The sequence below is a fragment of the Macrobrachium nipponense genome, chromosome 4, assembly GCF_015104395.2.
Source record: "Macrobrachium nipponense isolate FS-2020 chromosome 4, ASM1510439v2, whole genome shotgun sequence".
Lineage (NCBI taxonomy): Eukaryota > Metazoa > Arthropoda > Malacostraca > Decapoda > Palaemonidae > Macrobrachium > Macrobrachium nipponense.
The window spans coordinates 31,114,432-31,139,775 of record NC_061100.1 but is presented as its reverse complement, the minus strand read 5'-3'; positions in this window follow the sequence as shown (position 1 = coordinate 31,139,775).

The window sequence follows — 25,344 nt, the reverse complement described above, 5'->3', positions numbered from 1 at the left end:
GTTGTGTTTCCTCTGTAGCTTCTCGCTTTCCACGGAACTCTGTCCACGCCTGACCCCAGCGTACGTACTGCTCGTTCTCTTGTCCTCCAACTACTGGCTTGCAATTGTGTGTAACGCTATTATTTATAAGCGTAGTGAACTTTTTACTCGATCCCTTTTCTGCTGTTATTCTTCGTGCCTTGTTTTGTATAGTGCTTGTATTGTGTGATGAACGGTACTGCTGGATTATGAAATTTTAACTGACGTTCGTTTCTGGTTTTTTAACCATCTTTATTATGGCAAATAATGAATAAAAACCAGCTGAAAAGCAGTGCATATAAATGTTAAATAAATCTATGTTAGTTTTGTTATGACGTAATTCAGACAAACATCTTTATAGGAAAGTACGATTATTATTATTATTATTATTATTATTATTATTATTATTATTAGTCAGAAGATGAAACCTATTCATATGGAACAAGCCCAACACAGGGGTGATTGACATGGAATTCCAGCTTCCTATTATGGTGTTCATTAGGAAGAAGAGGAGGTAAAAGGAAATACAGAAAGAAGAGATCTCACTTATAAAAAAAAATAAATAAAAAAATAAATTAATAAAGGTCTAAAAATGCATTAAATCACACAACATCTTCTCTTGAACTTTGGAAGTTATATCAAGAACTTTCTTTCAATCTCCAAGAGAGATTGAAAAGTCAATTGCGTTTACAACAATCGAGAAATAAAAATAAGAACAAAGACACATCATTAAAGGGCTTTAAACATTGAGATGATTCCAAATTCCCGGCGTCAGCAATTTCGAGAAATTCCCATTCTCTTAAATCTGGGGATATTGGAACAGAGGGACTCGAGACGCAATTAGGAATCGCCGACGACTTAATGGAGTATTCATGACTCCCCTGTAATAATGATTGCTTGACCTTTCTTTTATTTCATGGAGCTTTCGCAACTGTGGGTATTATTCTGTTTTATTTGATGTTACCAGGTATGCGTAGATCATTCTTTCATCTAAGCAGTTTGTATTGTAATATTTCATTTTTAGATCATTTGCTCAGGTGGGAATACAATAAAACTTCCATAGCTAATTTTATTAAGCAATTATAAATGAAAATATAAGAATTTGATACGTTTTCTGATCAATATTTTTCTGGCAAATGAAGCATATAAAAAAAGCTTATCATTATTTGCTGTAATAAAAGCTTGATAACTTAAAATGAAAGCTTCTAACCTCAACCCAAAACAACATCATTAGAATCAGTCGTCGCAAAGCACCCTCTAGATTTAATAAAGCCAAAGATTAATTAGAAAAATAGAATTTTTACTCCCAAAAAAGTATCATGCTCCATGTTCCTTCATGAGAGAGGAGCTTATTGGCTATGACACAGATGGCTGAGTTATGAAGCCTTCATCATTTCCATAATCAATAGGTTTCGTTCCCCCCTGTGTCAGTTAGCAAGTGTTCCTGTTCGACTTATTACTTGTTGGAATAGAAACTATTAATGTTTGCTTTTTTGAGATCGTGATCTGATGGGCTCCAATGAGCAGGCGATGACATAATATGAAAGTTTCTCGCAGGTAGGTGATTTAAAATTTGGTGGGTTTCATTTTTAATACTAGTGATTAGAATTGTAATATATATAAAATATATATATTATATATAATATATATATATAATAATATATAATATATATTTATATATATATATTATTTATTATATATATATATATTCTATATGATATATATATATATATATATAATATATATATATATATATATATATTTATATATATATATATATATATATATATATATATGTATGTATGTAAGTATATGCGTGTGTGTGTGTGTGTGTATGTATGTAGTATATATATATATATATGTGTGTGTGTGTGTGTGTATATGCGTGTGTGTGTGTGTGTGTGTATGTATGTATAACTGAATCAAGAAAGTTTGGAAACGTGATTAAATACATAAATAAACGTATAAGTGTTTCACTTTCTTTCGTGGCTTATACCTTTATATATATATTTGTATACACACACACACACACAACACACACACACACACACACACACACATATATATATATATATATATATATTATAATATATATATATTATATATATATATATATATATATTTATATATATATATACTATATATATATATATATATATATATATATATAAAATATATTATATATATAATATATATCATATATAATATATATGATATATATATATACTATATATATATATTTATTATATTAATTACATATATTAATATAAATAATATATTATCTATATATTATATATATATATATATTTAAAATATATATATATATATATCATATATATATATATATATATATATATATATATATATATATATATATATATATCAGGTACTTTCAGTTATATTCTGCTTTGTAAATTAAAGTAAACATTTGATGACTGAAAAAACTATTTTCAGTCATCAAAGGTTTATAATATCAGTTAATGACTTATTTTTCCGATACTATTTTATCTGAATAATATTTATAATAAACCTGGGGTCCTTATGTTGTATATTGCAATTGCATATTAGAATTACCTTTATAAAATAAATAGTGCTTTTTACGATGAACAATGTCTACGTAAAGACTTTTTAATAAAGAAAAGTCTAACATTACTCAGACTGTATCTCCATAATTATTTCCACAATGATAACATCAGAAAGAACAGAAAAATACCCGTAATCACGAAACCTCCATGAAATGAAAGAACCGTCAAGCGAAATAGACAAAAAAAATAAACTATGCAAATGTGTCGCATTCCCCATTACAGGGGAGTTATGAATACTCTATCAAGTAATCGGCTCTTTCTAATTGCATCTCGAGTTCCTCAGTTCCGAAATCCCACGATTTAAGAGAAGGAGAATTTCTCGAAATCTAGGCGACAGAATTTTGGGAACGTCTCATTTTTAAAGGCCATTAATGGCTTCTTCTCTGATTTTTTGTCTGCTTTTGCTTTTTTTCTCGATGGCTGCTAGTTCCCCCGGCTTTGTAAAATCATTTGGAAACTGTAAAAAAATAAAATAAAAAAAATAAAAAAGGTCCTCATATAACTTCGAAAGTTCAAGAGAAGATACAATGCATGACTCAATGAATAGTATTGACCTTCCGTTTTAATAGATTTTCAGGTATTCAGTGAATAATTTATTTATTATTTTTTATTCTTTCTGTATGTCCCTTTACCTCCAGTTACTTTTTCCTAGGAAGCGCCATATTTGGAAGATTGAACTTCAGGTCAGTGGCCCATTTTGGGTTGTTCCATATGAATAGGGTTCATCTTCTGAATAATAATAATAATAATAATAATAATAATAATAATAATAATAATAATAATAATAATAATAATATATGCAGAGACTCAAGGCGATACTCAAGTCAAAACTCAACGCCGGAAATATGATAAAAGCCATAAACACATGGGCAGTGCCAGTAATCAGATACAGCGCAGGAATAGTGGAATGGACGAAGGCATAACTCCGCAGCATTGATCAGAAAAGCAGGAAACATATGCCAATACACAAAGCACTACACCCAAGAGCAAATACGGACAGACTATACATAACACGAAAGAAAGGAGACCTTACCTTACCTTACAGACCTTACAGTTCGTTCGGGTTGCCCCAGGTCCCTCAGTGTGAGGCACCTCTAATATCTACCAGAGAGTTGCTAGTACATCTTCCGGTATATTTTGCATCTTCCAATCTTGGATGGTCTGGGATGCAGTTTAGATATTTGTCGAGCTTATTCTTAAACACATCTACGCTCACTCCTGATATATTCCTCAGATGAGCTGGCAAGACGGCTTGAATAGACGCTGCATTATCGATGCTGGTGCGTAGTGGATTAATGTCCTGTGTGCTTTCCTTATTTTTCCTGGTATTGTTTTGGGCACTATTAATCTACCTCTGCTTGCTCTTTCTGATATTTTTAGTTCCATGATATTTTCTGTTATTCCTTCTATCTGTTTCCATGCCTGAATTATCATGTAGCGTTCTCTTCCTCCCTCTAGACTATATAATTTTAATGATTGTAGTCTTTCCCAGTAGTCAAGGTCCTTAACTTCTTCTATTCTAGCTGTAAAGGACCTTTGTACACTCTCTATTTGTGCAATATCCTTTTGATAGTGTGGGTACCATATCATATTGCAATATTCAAGTGGACTACGAACATATGTTTTATAAAGCCTAATCATATGTTCAGCTTTTCTTGTTTTGAAGTGCCGTAACAACATTCCCATTTTTGCTTTACATTTTGCCAAAAGAATTGCTATTTGATCATTGCATAACATGTTCCTATTCATCATCACACCAAGGTCTTTAACTGCTTCCTTATTTGTGATTGTCTCATTATTAGGTCCCCTATATGCATATAGCTTTCCTTCTCTGTCTCCATAATTTATTGATTCAAATTTATCAGAGTTAAATATTCCATTCCCTATTTTCCTCTGCCCAATCATATACTTTGTTAAGGTCTCTTTGTAGAGCGTTCCTATCTTCATCACAAGTAATTTCTCTACTTATTCTTGTGTCATCAGCGAAACTACTCACTACCGAATCCTTAACATTACTGTCTATGTCTTCAATCATAATAACAAACAGTATTGCAGCTAACACCGTACCTTGTGGCACACCGGATATTACCTTGGTTTCATCCGATTTGGTTTCTCATCGTTTGCAATAACTATCTGTTTTCTGTTGTGTAAAAATTCTTTTAACCATCTTCCTACTTTATCTACGATATTGTGTTTTCTAATTTTCTTTGCTAATATATTATGGTCTACTTTGTCAAAAGCTTTTGCAAAGTCTAGATAAACCACATCTGTTTCATTTCCGCTTTTCATATTTTTGAATATGTTCTCACGGTGGACTAACAGTTGGGTTTGTGTACTTTTTCCGGGTACGAAACCGTGTTGTCTTATATTAAACAAATTATTTTTTATTAAATGTTTCATAATATTTTTCTTCATTACCCTTTCATACACTTTCATAATATGTGATGTTAGACTCACAGGCCTATAATTACTTGCCTCAAGTCTTGATCCACTTTTGAAAGTAGGGGTAATATATGCTAATTTGTGCTCATCATAAATCTTGCCTGTATCTACACTTTGTCTTAATAATATTGCAAGTGGCTTTGCGATAGAATGAATTACTTTCTTTAACAAAATAGCAGGGATTCCATCAGGCCCTGCAGCAGCTCCATTTTTAATTTGTTCATTAATTGCCTGCACAATATCAGCTTCATTAATTTCTATGTCAGCTAAATATTCACATTTTCGTCCCTTACTTCTATATCATTATCTTCATTATTTCTTTTATTCTAGGGGTGAATTCTCTATCTCGTTCTGCCAGTATGTTGCAAATTTCCTTTTTTTCATTCGTTAATCTCCCTTCAATTCTCAGAGGGCCTATTTCTATTCTTCTTTTATTCATCTTTTTCGCATATGAGTATAATAGTTTGGGGTTTTGCTTGATATTTAATAGGGTTTTTTCTTCCAAGTATCAAGATCTGAAAATAGAAATAGGAAGGATATGGGATATGCCAGTGGAAATCGTACCCATATTCATAGAAGCATTAGGCACGATCCCAAGATCCCCGAAAAGGAATCTAGAAAAACTAGAGGCTGAAGTAGCTCCAGGACTCATGCAGAAGAGTGTGATCCTAGAAACGGCACACATAGTAAGGAGAGTGATGGACTCCTAAGGAGGCAGGATGCAACCCGGAACCACACACTATAAATACCACCCAGTCGAATTGGAGGACTGTGATAGAGCAAATATAATAATAATAATAATAATAATAATAATAATAATAATAATAATAATAATAATAATAATAATAATAATAATAATAATAATAATAATAATAATAATAATAATAATAATAATAATAAGGAGAAGAAGAAGAAGAAGAAAAAGAAGAAGAATATAGAAAATGCCAATTGAAATTGTATCCATAATCATAAGAACACTAGACACGATCCTAGGATCCCTGAAAAATAGCCTGGAAAAACTAGTGTTGCTTTGAACCTGAAAATCAGCTGCTCAGATGAAGTACAATTTTATTGAGTTTGCGTGTAATTGTACATAGATAGATAGATAGATAGAATGACTGACAGACAGACAGACCCGGTTATTATTTTCCGATATACAGTCTTCAGCTACAGCAGTTGTATAGGAAATTCGGAAGTTTATTTTCACTGAAAATTTCATATTGCAATTAGTGGATTTTGCCTTGAGCTTTCATATGCCTGAAGTGTATTGCCTTTTAGTCCTTGGACTGAATGTGGTTTGTAAAGTTTGAAAGCCTTTATCGAAATGTATAAGACTTCATTATCGACAAATGTTTTAATCGGTAGAATTCGATCTCAATACTAGCATATTAGATTGACGATATATCATTGTTTTTTGGTTCAAGTCTTACATTAGATTACGTCGGTCGAATAGAACGAGTAAATATAACTCGTACTTTCAGTAAGTTATGGCTTTTATTTTTTATACGATAAGTTAAAAAAATTTTCGCTGTGGATAATTAATTAAGATCAGTTTCCTTTCATTGCAGAGGAAAATATGTGGGCATGAAAAATTTAGTTCGTATAAAGATAAAAAAAGTACATGTTTTATACCAGTCCTAGCGACATTGCAACAGGAAATCCTTTTTTTGACAGGCGAAGTCTCTAAAAAAATATTTCTGACCGATATATTTGTTGCTTATAAAAATGAACAACCAGTAAAGAGAAACAAGGTCGTTTGGTCAATATTTCATTATACATATGATATCTATATCTATATATATCTTATATAGATATAATATATTTAATATATCTATATATCATATACATTCTATAAACATATATATATATGAAATATAGATTAATATATATTATATATATAATATATATATATAATATATAAATTCGATATATTTAGATATATATTATACTAATATTAAAAGATTATTATAGATAATAATCTATATAGATATATATACTAGATATCATATATATATATATAATATATATAATATTTTATATCTATTATACTATATAGATATAGTATATAATATATATAAATATATTTTTTATATATATATATATATAATATATATATACATATATATGTATTTAATATCTATAGAAATTATATAATTATATGATATATATGTATATATATTATATATCATATTTTTTAAAAAAATTTTAAAAACGATATAATATATAATTCTAATACTATTTTTATATCTATATATATATATATATATATTAATATATATATATATATATATATATATAATATATATATATAAATACTATATATATTATAATATATATCTATATATATATAATATATATAATATATATATATATATATATATAGATATATAAATATATATATATATTATAATATATATATATTATATATATATATTATATTTATATATATATACTATTAATAATTTATTATATATTATATATATATATATTTTTTAATATCTAATATATAATTTATATATATAGTATATATATAATATTGAATATTATATACTAAAATTTTATAGAATTTACTAAATTAAATAATATATATTTATATTTATATGTGTGTGTGTGTGTGTGTGTGTGTGTGTACATAAAAAGCAAAAGGCCACCATGAATAAATGGAGGCAACTACAAATTTCAGTACTGCACGGAAAACTAGCCGTGAAAAATAAAATGTAAATGTGAATATTTGTTTTTTCTCGCTTAATTTCATCATGTGGTTGTCAGCCAGTGGTCAAAAATGAAGTGGCTGAAAAAATATTCTCTTGATTTGTTCATTTCAGTTCGTTTTTTTTTTTTTATTGTAAAATTCGTTGAAAAAAAAAGTAACTTTTTTAATACTGCGAAATGAGATCACTACACTCGTGACTTGCGTTTTAAACTACTTTTAAACTTCCATACCATTCCCCGTAAGGAAGAACAGTTCTAACAGTGCACTTGACACGGCGCACTGTAGGCTTTACTTAAGGTTCTTTGTAGCGTCCTTTCGACCCTCTGGCCTTAGCTTGCATCCTCTTTTATGCATTTTAGTCTACCTCCGTTCATATTCTCACTCTTCCATCTTACTTTCCTGACACTTGTTTCATAGTGCAACAGTGAGATTATCGTCCTGTTAATTTCCTTTATATTTTCAATTTCCTTTTCAGCGCTGAGTGATGTCATTATCAAAGGTCCCAGAACTCACCCTGTGGCCAGAGTTTGAGATCCCGTCTCACTCCTTCCTGGCTTCGTTAACGTAATTTCACTTTCAAAAACACGAAAGGAACTTCAGCGCTCTCGTTAGATATATCGCCTGGGCGTCTTTTGGAAAGAGGGAATAAAGAGAGAGGAAGGATACTTCGGGGGTCGAAGAAGAACTAAGACATTGGGTTGTTTTGATCATAATGGTGCCATTCTCCCCTATCTATAGTTATGATTCCCTGGAAAGTGATCTTTATTGTTGTCGTGGATTCCAAGTTATGGTTTGAGGGACTGAATTGGTCTTACTTCCTTTTGTAGGGGCAGGATTATGCTATGATTTCAAGAAGTGTTACTACTGCTATAATAATAATAATAATAATAATAATAATAATAATAATAATAATAATAATAATAATAATAATAATAATAATAATAATAATAATAATAATTGTGTGGTGCCGTGGAGGAGTGGGTTAGGTCGTCAATAGACTTAAGTGGAGTTAAGCAACATTGGGGCTGGTCAGTCGTTGGATGGGTGACCGCTCTCCTCGGCGTTGATTCAGTGGGAAAGGATCTTTACCATAATTTCCTCAGTCTACACAGCTGTAAATGAGTACCTATCCCTGATGAGGTAGGGTCCAGCTATGGGTTAAATAGCAAAACTCAGCAATGATGGAAAGAAATGAAGGAATAAACGACAACGAAGTAAATGGAACCTCTGGCAACAGAGGAGCTTCGTCCGGCAACCAGGTATTCAACCCAATTGAAGGGGAAGACGGTCAGGTACTTGGAGGTCGTCATCCAGCAACTGATCACCACAACGACAATAATCAACAGCCTGAGATTGGAGCTACAGAGGCAAAAAAGAAGAAATGGACAAGAGAAGAAAATAAGGAAATATGGAGATGCTACATCAGAAGCAACCCGACGGAGAGAGGATATAGAAGAAGATTGGTCAACATCTGGAATGAGAGGAATAACACCCTCCAAACAGAGCAGAGGCTGGGCATGACCAACGTAAGGAACATAAAGAAAAAGAATTGGCTCTCTCCAACAGAAAGAGAAGAACTGGAAAGGGAAATGTCACACGACAACGAATTACACGAAGACGAACTGAGAGACGATGCCACAGAAGACGACAGGGAGGATGAGGTATCAAACAACGACACGCGAAGAAACACCGACGAAGTAACAGAGAGGACGGAATGGGTAGAAAAGATTAGACAATGGATGGAGCCAGATACAGAGAGAACAAAGATCCCCTCCATGAAAGCCTACAACACCAAGAAATTAAGGGAGAAAACAAGCGAGGTCAATGAAATAATGGGCATAATACACACCACCAGTATCACAGAAACAAATAACTTGACATATGCAGGAGCAAGATTAGTAGCAGAACTAATGGGGATTCGAACACCAGCACAACCAATCCAACAGAAACCAAAACAGCAACCTCCTTGGAAAAGGCGCCTGGAAAAGCAAATCATGGTGATGAGATCTGACTTGAGTAAACTGAAAGAGATGGCAGAAAAAAGGCTAAGAAGCATGAAAACAAGGGAGGAACTCAACGAGAAATACAAAGTACAAGAGAGGGGACTAAACAACACAATAGAAGATGTAAAACAGAGGCTTAAAGCCAACGGTACATGAACAGGAATAAGGGATACCAACAGAACAAACTATTCGGAACCAACCAGAAAAGACTATACAGCCAACTAAGAGGGGAAGACAACCACCCAGAAATTCCTGAAGCAAGTAAGAGACTCTGGGAAAACATATGGAGCAATCCGGTATCACACAACAAACATGCAACATGGCTCCAGGAAGTCAAGGAAGAAGAAACAGGGAGAATAAAACAAAGATTCACAGAGATCACGACAGACACAGTCAGACACCACTAAAGAAAATGCCAACTGGAAGCCCAGGTCCCGATGAAGTTTTTGGATACTGGCTAAAAAACTTCAAGGCCCTAAACACCAACGAATAGCAGAACAACTCCAGCATTGTATCTCAAATCACCAAGCACCCAAATGGATGACCACAGGAAGAACATCCTTAGTACAAAAAGACATGAGTAAGAGAAATATACCCAGTAACTACAGGCCTATCACCTGCCTACCAATAATGTGGAAGTTACTAACAGGTATCATCAGTGAAAGGCTATACAACTACCTAGAGGAGACAAACACCATCCCCCACCAACAGAAAGGCTGCAGAAGGAAGTGTAGGGGCACAAAAGACCAGCTCCTGATAGACAAAATGGTAATGAAGAACAGTAGGAGAAGGAAAACCAACCTAAACATGGCATGGATAGACTATAAGAAAGCCTTCGACATGATACCACACACATGGCTAATAGAATGCCTGAAAATATATGGGGCAGAAGAAAACACCATCAGCTTCCTCAAAAATACAATGCGCAACTGGAATACAATACTTACAAGCTCTGGAATAAGACTAGCAGAGGTAAATATCAGGAGAGGGATCTTCCAGGGCGACTCACTGACCCCACTATCAGGAAAGAATATATGCAGAGACTCAAGGTGATACTCAAGTCAAAACTCAACGCCGGAAATATGATCAAAGCCATAAACACATGGGCAGTGCCAGTAATCAGATACAGCGCAGGAATAGTGGAATGGACAATACACAAAGCACTACACCCAAGAGCAAATACGGACAGACTATACATAACACGAAAGGAAGGAGGGAGAGGACTACTAAGTATAGAGGACTGCGTCAACATCGAGAACCAGTGAAGACGAGTGGCTAAAGACTGCATGGGAAGAAGGACTAATAAAAGTAGATGAAGTTCCCAGAAATATACTGAGACAGGAGAAAGACAGACAGAACAGAGGACTGGCACAACAAACCAATGCACGGACAATACATGAGACATACTAAAGAACTAGCCAGCGATGACAATTGACAATGGCTACAGAGGGGAGAGCTAAAGGAATGATAACAGCGGCACAAGATCAGGCCCTAAGAACCAGATATGTTCAAAGAACAATAGACGGAAATAACATCTCTCCCATATGTAGGAAGTGCAATACGAAAAATGAAACCATAAACCACATAGCAAGTGTATGCCCGGCACTTGCACAGAACCAATTCAAAAATAGGCATGATTCAGTAGCAAAAGCCCTCCACTGGAGCCTGTACAAGAAACATCAGCTACCTTGCAGTAATAAGTGGTACGAGCACCAACCTGAAGGAGTGATAGAAAACGATCAGGCAAAGATCCTCTGGGACTATGGTATCAGAACGGATAGGGTGATACGTGCAAACAGACCAGACGTGACGTTGTTTGACAAATTCAAGAAGAAAGTATCACTCATTGATGTCGCAATACCATGGGACACCAGAGTTGAAGAGAAAGAGAGGGAAAAAATGGATAAGTATCAAGATCTGAAAATAGAAATAACAAGGATATGGGATATGCCAAGTGGAATCGTACCCATAATCATAGGAGCACTAGGCACGATCCCAAGATCCCTGAAAAGGAATCTAGAAAACTAGAGGCTGAAGTAGCTCCAGGACTCATGCAGAAGAGTGTGATCCTAGAAACGGCACACATAGTAAGAAAAGTGATGGACTCCTAAGGAGGCAGGATGCAACCCGGAACCCCACACTATAAATACCACCCAGTCGAATTGGAGGACTCTGATAGAGCACACACACAAAAAAAAAAAAAATAATAATAATAATAATAATAATATTAATAATAATTATAGTAGTAGTAGTATAGTAGTAGTAGCAGTAGTAGAAATAATAATAATAATAATAATATAATAATAATAATAATAATAATAATAATATAATAATAATAATAATAATAATAATAATAATAATAATAATAATAATAATAATAATAATAATAATAATAATGATAATATGATAAAAGCCATAAACACATGGGCAGTGCCAGTAATCAGATACAGCGCAGGAATAGTGGAATGGACGAAGGCAGAACACTCCGCAGCATAGATCAGAAAACCAGGAAACAAATGACAATACACAAAGCACTACACCCAAGAGCAAATACGGACAGACTATACATAACACGAAAGGAAGGAGGGAGAGGACTACTAAGTATAGAGGACTGCGTCAACATTGAAAACAGAGCACTGGGGCAATATCTGAAAACCAGTGAAGACGAGTGGCTAAAGAGTGCATGGAAGAAGGACTAATAAAAGTAGACGAAGACCCAGAAATATACAGAGACAGGAGAAAGACAGACAGAACAGAGGACTGGCACAACAAACCAATGCACGGACAATACATGAGACAGGCCTAAAGAACTAGCCAGCGGTGACAATTGGCAATGGCTACAGAGGGGAGAGCTAAAGAAGGAAACTGAAGGAATGATAACAGCGCACAAGATCAGGCCCTAAGAACCAGATATGTTCAAAGTACGATAGACGGAAATAACATCTCTCCCATATGTAGGAAGTGCAATACGAAAAATGAAACCATAAACCACATAGCAAGCGAATGCCCGGCACTTGCACAGAACCAGTACAAAAAAAAGAGGCATGATTCAGTGGCAAAAGCCCTCCACTGGAGCCTGTGCAAGAAACATCAGCTACCTTGCAGTAATAAGTGGTACGAGCACCAACCTGAGGGAGTGATAGAAAACGATCAGGCAAAGATCCTCTGGGACTATGGTATCAGAACGGATAGGGTGATCGTGCAAAATAGACCAGACGTGACGTTGATTGACAAAGTCAAGAAGAAAGTATCACTCATTGATGTCGCAATACCATGGGACACCAGAGTTGTTGAAGAGAAAGAGAGGGAAAAAATGGATAAGTATCAAGATCTGAAAATAGAAAATAAGAAGGATATGGGATATGCCAGTGGAAATCGTACCCATAATCATGGGAGCACTAGGCACGATCCCAAGATCCCTGAAAAGGAATCTAGAAAAACTAGAGGCTGAAGTAGCTCCAGGACTCATGCAGAAGAGTGTGATCCTAGAAACGGCACACATAGTAAGAAAAGTGATGGACTACTAAGGAGGCAGGATGAAACACAGAAACCCACACTATAAATACCACCCAGTCGAATTGGAGGACTGTGATAGAGCAAAAAAAAAAAAAAAAAAAAAAAAAAAAAAAAAAGAAAAAAAAAAAAAAAAAAAAAAAAAAAAAAAAAAAATGATAATAATAATAATAATAACTAATAATAATAATAATAATAATAATAAAATAATAATAATAATAATAATTCAAAGAAACCTCATAATATCATGAGTTGATAAAATAAAATGGAAAAGTAAATCCACAATAGTATGTCTGATCTTGTTATTTAAAATACAAAGCAGAAAGCTTCCGAAGACTGCACGGTCCTCCTTCTTCATCTCAATACAATTATTAACAGTTGACCATACAAGAACTTTTGGTTTTTGACTAGTTTACAAATAGCCTGTTTGATGATGTAGTTGGCTATTCACGATATCCCTCGTTCTCCAACGGCTAACAGCTAAATTCGTAATCGCCTAGATCTTCGAAGAGTGAAGAAAAACCCCAATGCACTAGTCTCACATAGTTTAAATGACTATCACTGCATAAATTGGAATGAGTCAAAAGTAATTTTCAATAGTAAGGATACAGGTATTAGAAGGTTAGTTGAATGAGCAATTATTAACAGGGGTCTCTCTATGGAAGGCAATAAAGCCTTTACGCAAGAAGAGTTTATTTTAAATGAAATAATTTGCTGTCAGTTTATAAGAGATTATAACAGAGAGAGGTTGCATAGTAATGACACCAATAATCTAGCCACCTCTGATACTGCCACTGCCTCATCTTCTTTCGTTCAGGTAACAGGGACACATCCCGTGTCCCTTGTTGCAGGCGCCCAAGCTGCTATGGACAACAGATCAAACGATTCAAGAGACGAAGCGCCACTTCGAAGATCTAGGCAATTAGCTGGTTTGCCGTTGGAGAATGAGGGATATCGTGAAGAGCCAACTACATCATCAAACAGGCTATTTGGAAACTAGTCAAAATACAAAGTTCTTGTATGGTCACTGTTAGTAATTATATTCAGATTGACAAGGAGGACCGTGCAGGTCTTCGGAAGCTTTCTGCTTTGTATTTTAAATAACAAGATCAGACATATTAATGTGGATTTACTTTTCCAATAATAATAATAATAATAATAATAATAATAATAATAATAATAATAATAATAATAATAATAATAATAATAATAATAATAACAATATCAATAATAATAATTAACAAGGATAAGGGGAACAGAACAGATTCCCGAAAGCTATCCCTATACTTTTAAATTTAAATATATGTACATTTACATAACTAGATTTGTTTCTCCATCTCAGTAATAATAATAATAATAATAATAATAATAATAATAATAATAATAATGCACATGCCACTATTGCGAGAGTAATTCCGTTTTATGAACAGATATGAAAGTTTCATACCAGGATTACAGACAATATTGTTTGTATATTGACTATCGATAACAGTTCAGTGCCGGAATATTAAACTTTGAGAAACCATAGATGGGAGGGAAAATATATCTAAGAAAATATCCACATATATCTTCAGTATGGAGACACTAAAACCTAAATTGTACTATAATGCAGTTAGATTCAAATGTCTCCAATACACTGGAGGGGGCTCATGTATGTATGTGGATTTCTTAAATAGATTTTCCCTGCAATTTGTGGTTTTTTAATTTTAAATTTCGACACTGCTCTGTTGTAGACAGTTGATATATCAGAATTATTATCCGTGTGTACGTAATTTGAAAATTTTAATATCTGTCTAAACAAATCACTGCCATTTGATTAATATACTGCTATGAATAACTACTTTGTTCTCCACTTTGTGGTATTCCTTATCAATTTTCTTATTGATTTTTATTTTGCTCAAACTCGTAAGCCTCCTCATACCTCTAACACTTAGATTATTTAGCTCTCTACAACCGGATGTTAAGTTACAAGGAAGGCTCAAGCGTTATAGACTTTAGGGAACTTAATGACATCTACGCTTTAGAAAGAGAGAAAATCAAACACAACTGACTGCACGAGTTAACTAAATGTCTAGACTAACTTGGAGAGGGAAGCTTTGTACGCCCTTAAGTATTAATTTGAAGTTGCGATGAGCCTTCAGTCCAGGCGCTATTTGCATGGAAGATGAACACCGAAATCTTCCAGTGCTTCAAAGATTAATCAGTCGTGTTCATTCAGTAAGAAATTCCGAGAGATTTTAGTTTACTTGAGCTAAAAAACGAACGAAAGTGGTACTAAAAAAACAAGAAAGTAGAACGAATGAAAATAATAAATTAGGAGTTTGAAAAATTAATCAACTGACCTTTTGGTTCTGGAAGAATTCAGCTAATAGATCACAAGAGCTTAAGAATAAATAGTTCGTACTGAAGACTGCAAGACGTATTTAACACTAGCAGAGAATCGTTTTAAAAATAGTCAGGGTGAAAATTAAGGATTAACGAAATCTACGTAAGTTAATAAATATTTGGGTAGCAGGATATACACGTCGACAGCTGAGAAATGTATTTTACTGAGCTCTTGTTCATCAGTCTATTTTCACATTTTTATTTGCCTCATTTGGTCTATCACTTCTGGCACGTAGGATGTCTTTTTATTTATTTAAGAGAAAGTAAAAAATAGAGAGAGAGAGAGAGAGAGAGAGAGAGAGAGAAGAGAGAGAGAGAGAGAGAGAGAGACTGACATAGTCAAACAGCATTTCAAATAAGACTGCAGCCTTTTATCAGGAACACTGTGCCTTGTTTATCTGAGTCATAGTTATAATGAATGAGGAAATGAAGCAATTAAGGACCATAGAAAAGGGGAATGGAAAGAGCAATAAAATGAAAAAGAAAAAAATGCCTTAGTACGAATAATAACTGGAGGATGAGAGAGAGAGAGAGAGAGAGAGAGAGAGAGAGAGAGAGAGAGAGAGAGATAATCTACCTAGTATAATTATGAGATTAATGAAGAGAAGGGGTGAGCTATCTTTTCAAGTTCTTTCATTCAACGAATGAAAATGTTCCACATCCTGAAACGCTTAATTAAAGACAAACACAATCCAAGCTGTGGTCTAGAAAAAATGTTGGAAAGAACGAGCAACGCAGATATCTCCAATCACTTTAAAAACGACAGATTCACTGAGGCACTCGCGAGGAAACGAACACGGGGACGTAACACTTATCTTGGGATATGACTTGGCCATAAACTCCAGCAGACAATCTGGAAAAAAATGACAATCGATGACATTAGGACAGTTCAAAGGAACTCTCGTAATAAGGAATGATTATGAGTTAGCGATGGGGTGAATAGTACTAACACTGACGAATATATATATATATATATATATATATATATATATATATATATATATATATATATATATATATATATATATATATATATATATATATATATATATATATATATATATAGAGTACACGAAACCCCATCACAGCAGTGTGGGTGAAAGCTTTTGTAAGTCATAAAAGCGTGTAATAAGAGTTTGACGAGTGTTCTCACACTGAGGGAGACATCAAAGGTGTTTTCGTCTTGTGATTCAGAGAAGGCAAAATGCGGCTCCTTCTCTCGTGATGAAATAGAAGAGAAGATTTATAAAGCTTCGTGATACGTTCTTTTTGACCTGATGAGTTTTGCGCTCGGTTTAACGAGGTAAGAGAATCGGATATCAATAACACTGAATTATTAATTTTGCTGTTTCTCAATTGGGTCGAGTAGTTCGCCTATATTTCATTTGTCTAATAATAATAATTAATTATAATAATAATGGTAATAAATAATAATAATTAATAATAATAAATAAAATAATCGCCAATTATCGGTACATTTAAATCTATATACTACCAAGGTCGACTCCCACAACTCAATACGTGAGGTGGGGCAATTCTACCTTTATAAGGTGCTGACTGGGTTCGGGCGACAGTAGATACGCAAAGATAAACACTCGTTAAGATTCGTAGGCATTGTACCATTGGCAAGTATCCTTTTTATGGCCTAGGCCTCATCCTTCAACTGGCTGTGATGTGTCGCTCAATAAAATCATGTTTCCTGGTGGGTAGACGTCGTCACTAGTGTGGTGGTATACACATCCCACTTTTTTCATGAGCATGATCCAATGACACTGCTGTCGTATCCGTTGTTTGAAAGGAACTACCTACTGGTTCAAACCCGCATTTGTAGCTCTCCATGAGGAACAGTGCGTAACTGCGCCTTACTTACTTGACCTCTACGGAGATTTTGTAAGCGCCAGGGTTCTTCCCGCTGGCGTTAAGGTACCGTCCACATTCGTCGCATGTTTGTACACGGTCCTATTATACATATATCCTTTATACTCTTTTCGTTATTTCCGAAAGTACAGCTTAGGCTAGAGTTCCTCTACCGACGCTAACGAAGAAGCCACCTACTACAGATCAGGTACTTTTTTTACCATTGCTTTGCTGGTTTGTTTATATTAAAATCTGACATTATATATATATATATATATATATTTAATAACATATATATATATATATATATGTATATATATATATATATAATATATATATCTATTATATAAGTATATATCTATATATATCTATATATATGTCATATATAGTATATATCCATCATATCTATACTATAATATATATTATATATATATATATATATACCCTAAATAAATCTATACTATATATATATAATATATATATCTATATATCTCTATATATATCTATATATACTATATCAGCTATATATCATCTATATCTATATATCTATATATCATATCTCTTATCTATATCATATATATCTATATATATATAATAACTATATATATCTAATATAATATCTATATATATATATATAGATATATATCTATCTATATACCATATATCTATATATAATATATATACTATATCTCTATCCCTCTATCTAATATATACTCTAATATATCATATATCTCTATATCTATCTATATATATCTATATATCCTAACTATATCTGTCATAATCTATATATATATATATATATATATATATATATATAATCCGTAATAAAAGCCCGGGCCAAAGTGTATGAGGAGAGGGTTCATAACAGGGTGTGATATACATACATATATATATATATATATATATATATCTCACACCCTGTTATGAATATATATATATATATATATATATATATATATATATATATATATATATATATATATATATATATATATATATATTAAGTATATATATATATATATATATATATATATATACATATATATATATATATATAAAGGTTTTTTGCCACGAAGGAAAAAAATGAAAAAGCGAGATAGCCGAGTACTTTCGGTCCTGTTCGGACCCTTTACTGAGGCAAACTGATTTTACAGAGAACAACAAAGTCAAAAGAAGGCTTAATATACAAACTGACACTACAAGATTAGCCATAAGGGCAACTTTCACTCTACAGAAAGGAGGAGCCGCCTGAGGCTAGCTACACCTTGAAGGATACCCACAGTAAACAAGTGATTCTTCCAGAAAACAATACATTTTGAAAAAAATACGGGAGCATATACAATTTAATATCATGAATTTTTAACACAAATTTTCCCAACAAAAATTATTATTAATGAAAAGACGAAAGAAAATATAAATATATATATATATATATATATCTATATATATATATATATCGAGCAAGAGAAAGAGGGAGAGAGAATATCGAACCAGAGAGAGAGAGAGAAAGAAAAATAATAACTATATACATGTGGGACTATTTTATTAGTTGTTCATTTATTTTAAGGTCCATCATAAACATCTTACAAATATATGGGTCCAAATGGTACATTCCCAGACTAAGATTTAGGTTGTTTTTATTAGTGATTTGTATAATTGCCGATTCCAATAAATTTCTTGAAACATAATCATTAGATTTAGCAATTACCGAGGTATCACCCCAATTAATACAATGAGATTTTTTCACTCAGATGGATAAACAGTGCATTTGAAGTCTGGGCTGTTCTAACTGAATACATATGCTACTTAATACGTACAAAAAACATTTTTACTTGACTGGCCAACGTTAAACGAATGGGCAATCTCGCTTTTTCATTTTTTTCCTTTGTAGCAAACAAAACCCTTTATTTATACATAGCATTACGTTTTATATACTTCGTGATCAGTTATTCATATATATATATTGGATATATATATATATATATAGTATATATATATATATATATGTATATATATGTATATATATATATATATATATAAATATATTATATATATATATATATATATATGTATAATATATATATATACATATATGTGTGTGCGTGCGTGTGTGTGTATGTGTGTGTGTGTGTGTGAGAGAGAGACAGAGACAGAGACAGAGAAAAAGGAAAGGGAATAATTAGTAGTTGATAACAGAATGAAAAGGAAAAAGTGGAAGCGGAAAAAAATGGTTAAAGATCGAAGTTTAACAAGAGCTGGTATCTTCAAATACAGACAGGAACACAGTCCCAGCTCGTTCCTGTAGCAAGAGCCGAGTCTTTACTTACCTTGAGTTGTGTAAGAACTGGGAAATCTAACGCAATCTTGAATATTTTCCAAAAAGTACTTCGATAGCTTTGTCGCTGTTTAGCCGTTATCTGCTTAACTTTCTCTTAACTGGTCGGTGTCTGGGAACTGTAGAACGGATAGTAGTACAGGAGCATTAGGTCCTAAAACATGCCAACTTGGAAAAAAAATGCAGAAAGCTGATTTTTTTACTGATGATACTTCAATTCTTCCTCAGTTGAATGACATAAAGTTTACCAAAGTTAACCCTGACCTTGCTGAGTAATTCAAAATGGCGTGCAAGATGTCTGCCATTAGTACGGAACCCACTTTCTGAGCTAATAACGCTAAAAATGGGGGAAAAAGTTTTACAAATTAGGTTTTAAGCAGTGGAAAGAACATTTTTCATGTCATTTATTTGATATGTTACCCATTTAGTCATACTTTAATATAAAAAAAATTCTTTATTTCCTCAAAATAACGTGGTGTGAGATTTTATGCAATTCAAAATATGATTTGTAATCGTTACTAACTCCTGTTTTCAATTCTCCTACATATACCATATACCCCCTCCCTTTCCCTAATACACTGTGATACCCATTGCAAGGGGTGGTGTGGAAAAGTGAACTCGTCCTGGACCTGTATAAGCTACTTCCCGTATCTCACTGGTGAGCCGTTCCCAGACACTTAGTCTACCACACAGATCCTTCGTGATTACACCACATTTCATCAGACAAGGCTGTTCAGGTACTTTATATTCATCTGGTATCATCTCAAAATCTCTCAAAATATCTCACCTTTGTATTTTATAACATATATATATATATATATATATATATAGATAATATATATATATATATATAATATATATTATATATATATATATTATATATATATATATATAATATTTATATATAATATAATATAATATATTAAACTACATTAGGTAAAGACTAATTGTATTCAGACTTACTTATTGTGCTCTAAATATCCAATCTCTCGGTAACAAAGGAATTGTTTTCCAAATTATTTGTAATCTGCGAATGAGAATTATTTTTAAACTACAAATTAAGAACCAGTGATTTAGTTTGACATCAGAAACTTTTCTTTGTTTCAAGGTATGAGTGATGGAAGAAAGATGCCGATGTGTGTTTTCTGCAATGAAGCCATTGACATGGATCAGGGTGCAATGGGTCAAAAGGGATTGGACAAAGTCTTAGCAATCAGCAGTGAAATGAAGGATGTGTTAGTACCAGTTGTTTAGTAACAGAACACTACCAATTCCTATACACAAGAGATGTAGACAGAATTATCTCTTGCCTAAAAATGTCAAGAAAAGGAAGAGAGAAATCAGATAACTCGGGTAAAAGATCAGAGTACAAGGCACCAATTCGCAGGTCCCAGACAGACGATTTCGACCTACGAAACCAGTGTGTGTATTGTGGAAAGTGTATTGACTATTCTATGATAAGCAAACAACGTCTTAAGAGACGTGATAAAATACATGAATCGAGAACTGAAGACTTTATCCACTCATTACAAGAGAAATGCATAGAACGCTCTGATAAATGGGGCAATGAAGTACATGTGCTTATTCAAAACATTGGAGATACAGTTGGTGCTGAGGTAAAATATCACCATGACTGTCAGGTAAGTTTTCACAAGGGTAGGGAATCTGTGCAAAATTCCACAAAAAGGCCTAAAGGTCGTCCTATAGGGTCAATTGATGAAGAGAAAAATGTAGGATTTTACAAACTTTGTGAGCTCTTAGATAACAATGATGACCACCAATACGCTTTGACAGAATTAGAGGGTCTTTTGAAGGATTGTTCTGGAGATGGTGAAGTGTACACTGCGAGACAACTAAAGTCTAAACTACAAGATAGGTATAAAGATGAAATGATTATTACGTGCGAGCAAGGTAAAGAGACAATTTATACATTTCTGAATGAGAGCAATAATATACTGAGACATTACAGTAATACTGGACTAACACCTGAAGAAATTGTTGACATGGCTGGAGTTCTCATAGAAGATGAAATAAGGACAACCATATATGATAAATCCCAGTATCCAAAATTTTTGGAGATGAGCAACTATGAGAAGATGGAAGAACGTGTTTCTCAACTTCTATTAAGGTTACTTAGTCATCTCATCAAGGACAGACGCCGTAGGATTGCAATATCACACAGTATAACATCAGCTGCACGTCCCAGATCATTTCTCTCTCCAATTCTCTTAGGAGTATCAGTGTACTGTAATGCTAAATTCGAGTCTCGTGAATTAGTTGATTTACTTAGCAGTCTAGCATTTGCAGATGATTACCGAGAAGTATTACGCCTCTACAGTGCAATGCTGCCTGCAGGAGAGAAAATGTATGAATGGGTTGACAAATTTGTGAATTTTGTATTTGACAATGCAAACATTGATACTCATACACTGACTGGACTTAGAACATGGCATGTTTTGGGAGGCATCGCAGGTGTAACGCCAGCTGGAGAGATTGTGGAAGAAAACTTGCCTCGATCAACACAAGTTCAGTCGGTTGTAGATGCTGGTAGATTTGAATATTGCCCACCAAAAAATACAAAAAACCACAAGTACCAGGTCTCAGAAATGTATTAATCAAACCACTAGAACCTTTCAGTACCAACCATTCCTTCTTGAGATTAGGTATAACCTTAGACAATATCTGGCCAGCTTCCATGTAACACAGACTGCACGGTGCCCATTATGGAGTGGTTTCAATCAAACTCTCATGAAGCAAATTCACTATGATGTAAGCAGAATAGACATTTTGCCATTCATTAATAACAGTCCAAATCATCCAGACACCCTTTACTCTGCCCTCTGCTATGCCCAGGATGTGTCGGAAAAAGTACAGGCCTGGGATATTATCCCTGTCACATTTGATCAGCCACTATACCAGAAAAGCAGTTGAAATAGTACAAGCATCTGCAGACTTACCAAAGTTATAGTGAGATTAGGTGGCTTCCATCTTTTAATGTCATATATGGGTGTCAATTGGACATATAATTCAGGGGAGGTGGGCTGTCTGATCTATGGGAGACTGTCAATGGAATCAACACAGTGAAGCACATGCTGACTGGGCATGCTTATGCTCGTGCACTCCGAGCACACATGCTGACAGCCCCTTCTCTTGTTAGGAAGATGCTTCATACATCAACATCTTGTAACACACTCAACTTGGATCATCTCAGAGTTGTCCATGAAAAGCTGCTTGTTGGGAAATTTGAGGTTGGGACTCTTCAACAAGACTCCTCTGCGGCTCATCTAACAAATGTATTAGATGATCTAGAACATAACCTGACTACAAACTCAAGAACAGGAAAACTGTGGATTGAATATGTCAAGATGATACATCTAATGCTCTTGTTTCTACGCGCTGAGCGTACTGGTAATTGGGAAATGCATCTATTTTGTGTCAATGCAATGATCCCCTTCTTCCATTCTGGTGGACACCTAGCATATGCAAAGTCTGCCATGTCTCTACCCACACTCTAGATGAAGAGCTCCCACCATCATGGACAAGGATCAGTACGTTACATATACAGAATCTGGATACTGGACAATATGCCGGAGTGACTGATTCTGGTCTGGGAATTTTACTGACCAGACCATAGAACAAGTTTTAATGCGGATGTTGAAGACTCGTGGAGGTTTGAAGCATGGCCGTGGCATCACAAGCAGCACTCAGGCAAGGATAATTCATGTCCTGCCAAAGACTATTCCAATATGTGAGGTAGTTGAAGATTTTTGTGGAATTTATTCTCAGACAAGTGATCAACACACTGACATGAGAGACTCCATGACTGAACGTGACAGGAAACACTATATCCTTTTTTGAAATTGGTTTGATGACCACTTGCCATTCTCATACACAGGTGAGCACAGTGAAAATCTTATCTCGCTCGCAACTGGTATCGTGGCACCAACATCTGCCAATGCTGAGTGTGCCTTTGAGATGGGAAGGAAATCAGCTGAAAGTGTGACAGGTAAGAATTTTGCAGATGTTAAACTCAATAGAAATGATCGAGTTACATCAATAGGAGCAGCCACCAATGGAGTGACAGTCCGTGGCAAAGTGGTAGAGGTAGATTCCACACTATTATTCATGCGTGTTACATGTGTTATAGAAAAGCAATCTGAAATGGAAGTCTACCTTCAGCATGAGTTTAGTAAACAGCCTCCTGCATTATTTGATAAAGAGATGATGCGAAAGAATACTAAAAGTAATCTCGCAAGTCTCATAAAAGCTTCAGTTGTACCCATCTCAAGCGATGACCTTCAAAATCCATATTACATTGTCGATGGTGGACATCTACTGCAAAGTGTTCCTTGGGCAACAGATGTGGATGGTTGCACATATGGTGATGTTTGTAGCACATATGTATCATACGTACTAAACACCTTTGGTAAATGCACAGTATGTTTTGATGGGTATTATGCTACATCAACAAAATTTGCAGAGCAGAACCGACGTAGTCTTTTTACACGGTCTCTGCAGATATAATTGTTGATCTTGAACACCCAGTCACTACTAATCAACGTTCATTCTTGGCCAATAGAACAAACAAGTCACAACTAATAGAAGAGGTTATAGTTCAGCTCTCAAGTAAAGGAGTTAAATGTCTACAGGCAGAGGCAGATGCTGATTACATACTGACCAGCAACCACTAGTTACGCAGAGGTCCACACTGATTGCCCAGTGGTACTAGTAGGTACTGACACTGATTTACTAGTAATGTTCATTGGCAAAGTAACATATAAGAAGGTATATATGATGTACTCATGTAATAATGTCTATAAGATCAGTGGTATGCAAAAGGTAATGCAACATCAGTCCCGTCGACACATTCTTCTAGCCCATGCAATCACCGGATGTGATACGGTGTCTGCCCTTTTTAGCATTGGAAAGAAACGAGCACTTACAGTTTTAGAGAACCATAGCCAGTGTGAGATGTTTGATAAATTTAAAAAGTGTGATTCAAGTCATGATGAGATAGCTAGGGTTGGGGGAATTTTTTATCAAATCTCTACAAGTGTAATAAATCAACATCTCTTGACAAGTCTCGGTACATATTGTACACACAGAAAGTGAGCAAAATGAGCAGCAATTTTAAGCTAGAGAGCCTCCCCCCAACCTCTGCAGCAGCTAAGTACCATTCATATAGGACTTACTTTACAATACAAGAGTGGCTGGGAAATCCTGGAAAGCTAGATCCTACAAATTGGGGTTGATACTACAAAGGTAACGTGCTGACTCCCGTCTTCACTGATAGGCCTGTAGCCCCAGAGCAAGTGCTGCTTATTATATCCTGTGGATGTAAGGGAGGGTGTGCGAAGAGGTGTAAGTGCCGTAAAGCAAGAATGTTTTGCACAACCACGTGTTCATCATGCATAGGTCAGACATGTACAAATTCCTGGCCTGCAGATGGTGATGAGGATGAGAAAATACTATGAAACCTGTGAATACGTGTAT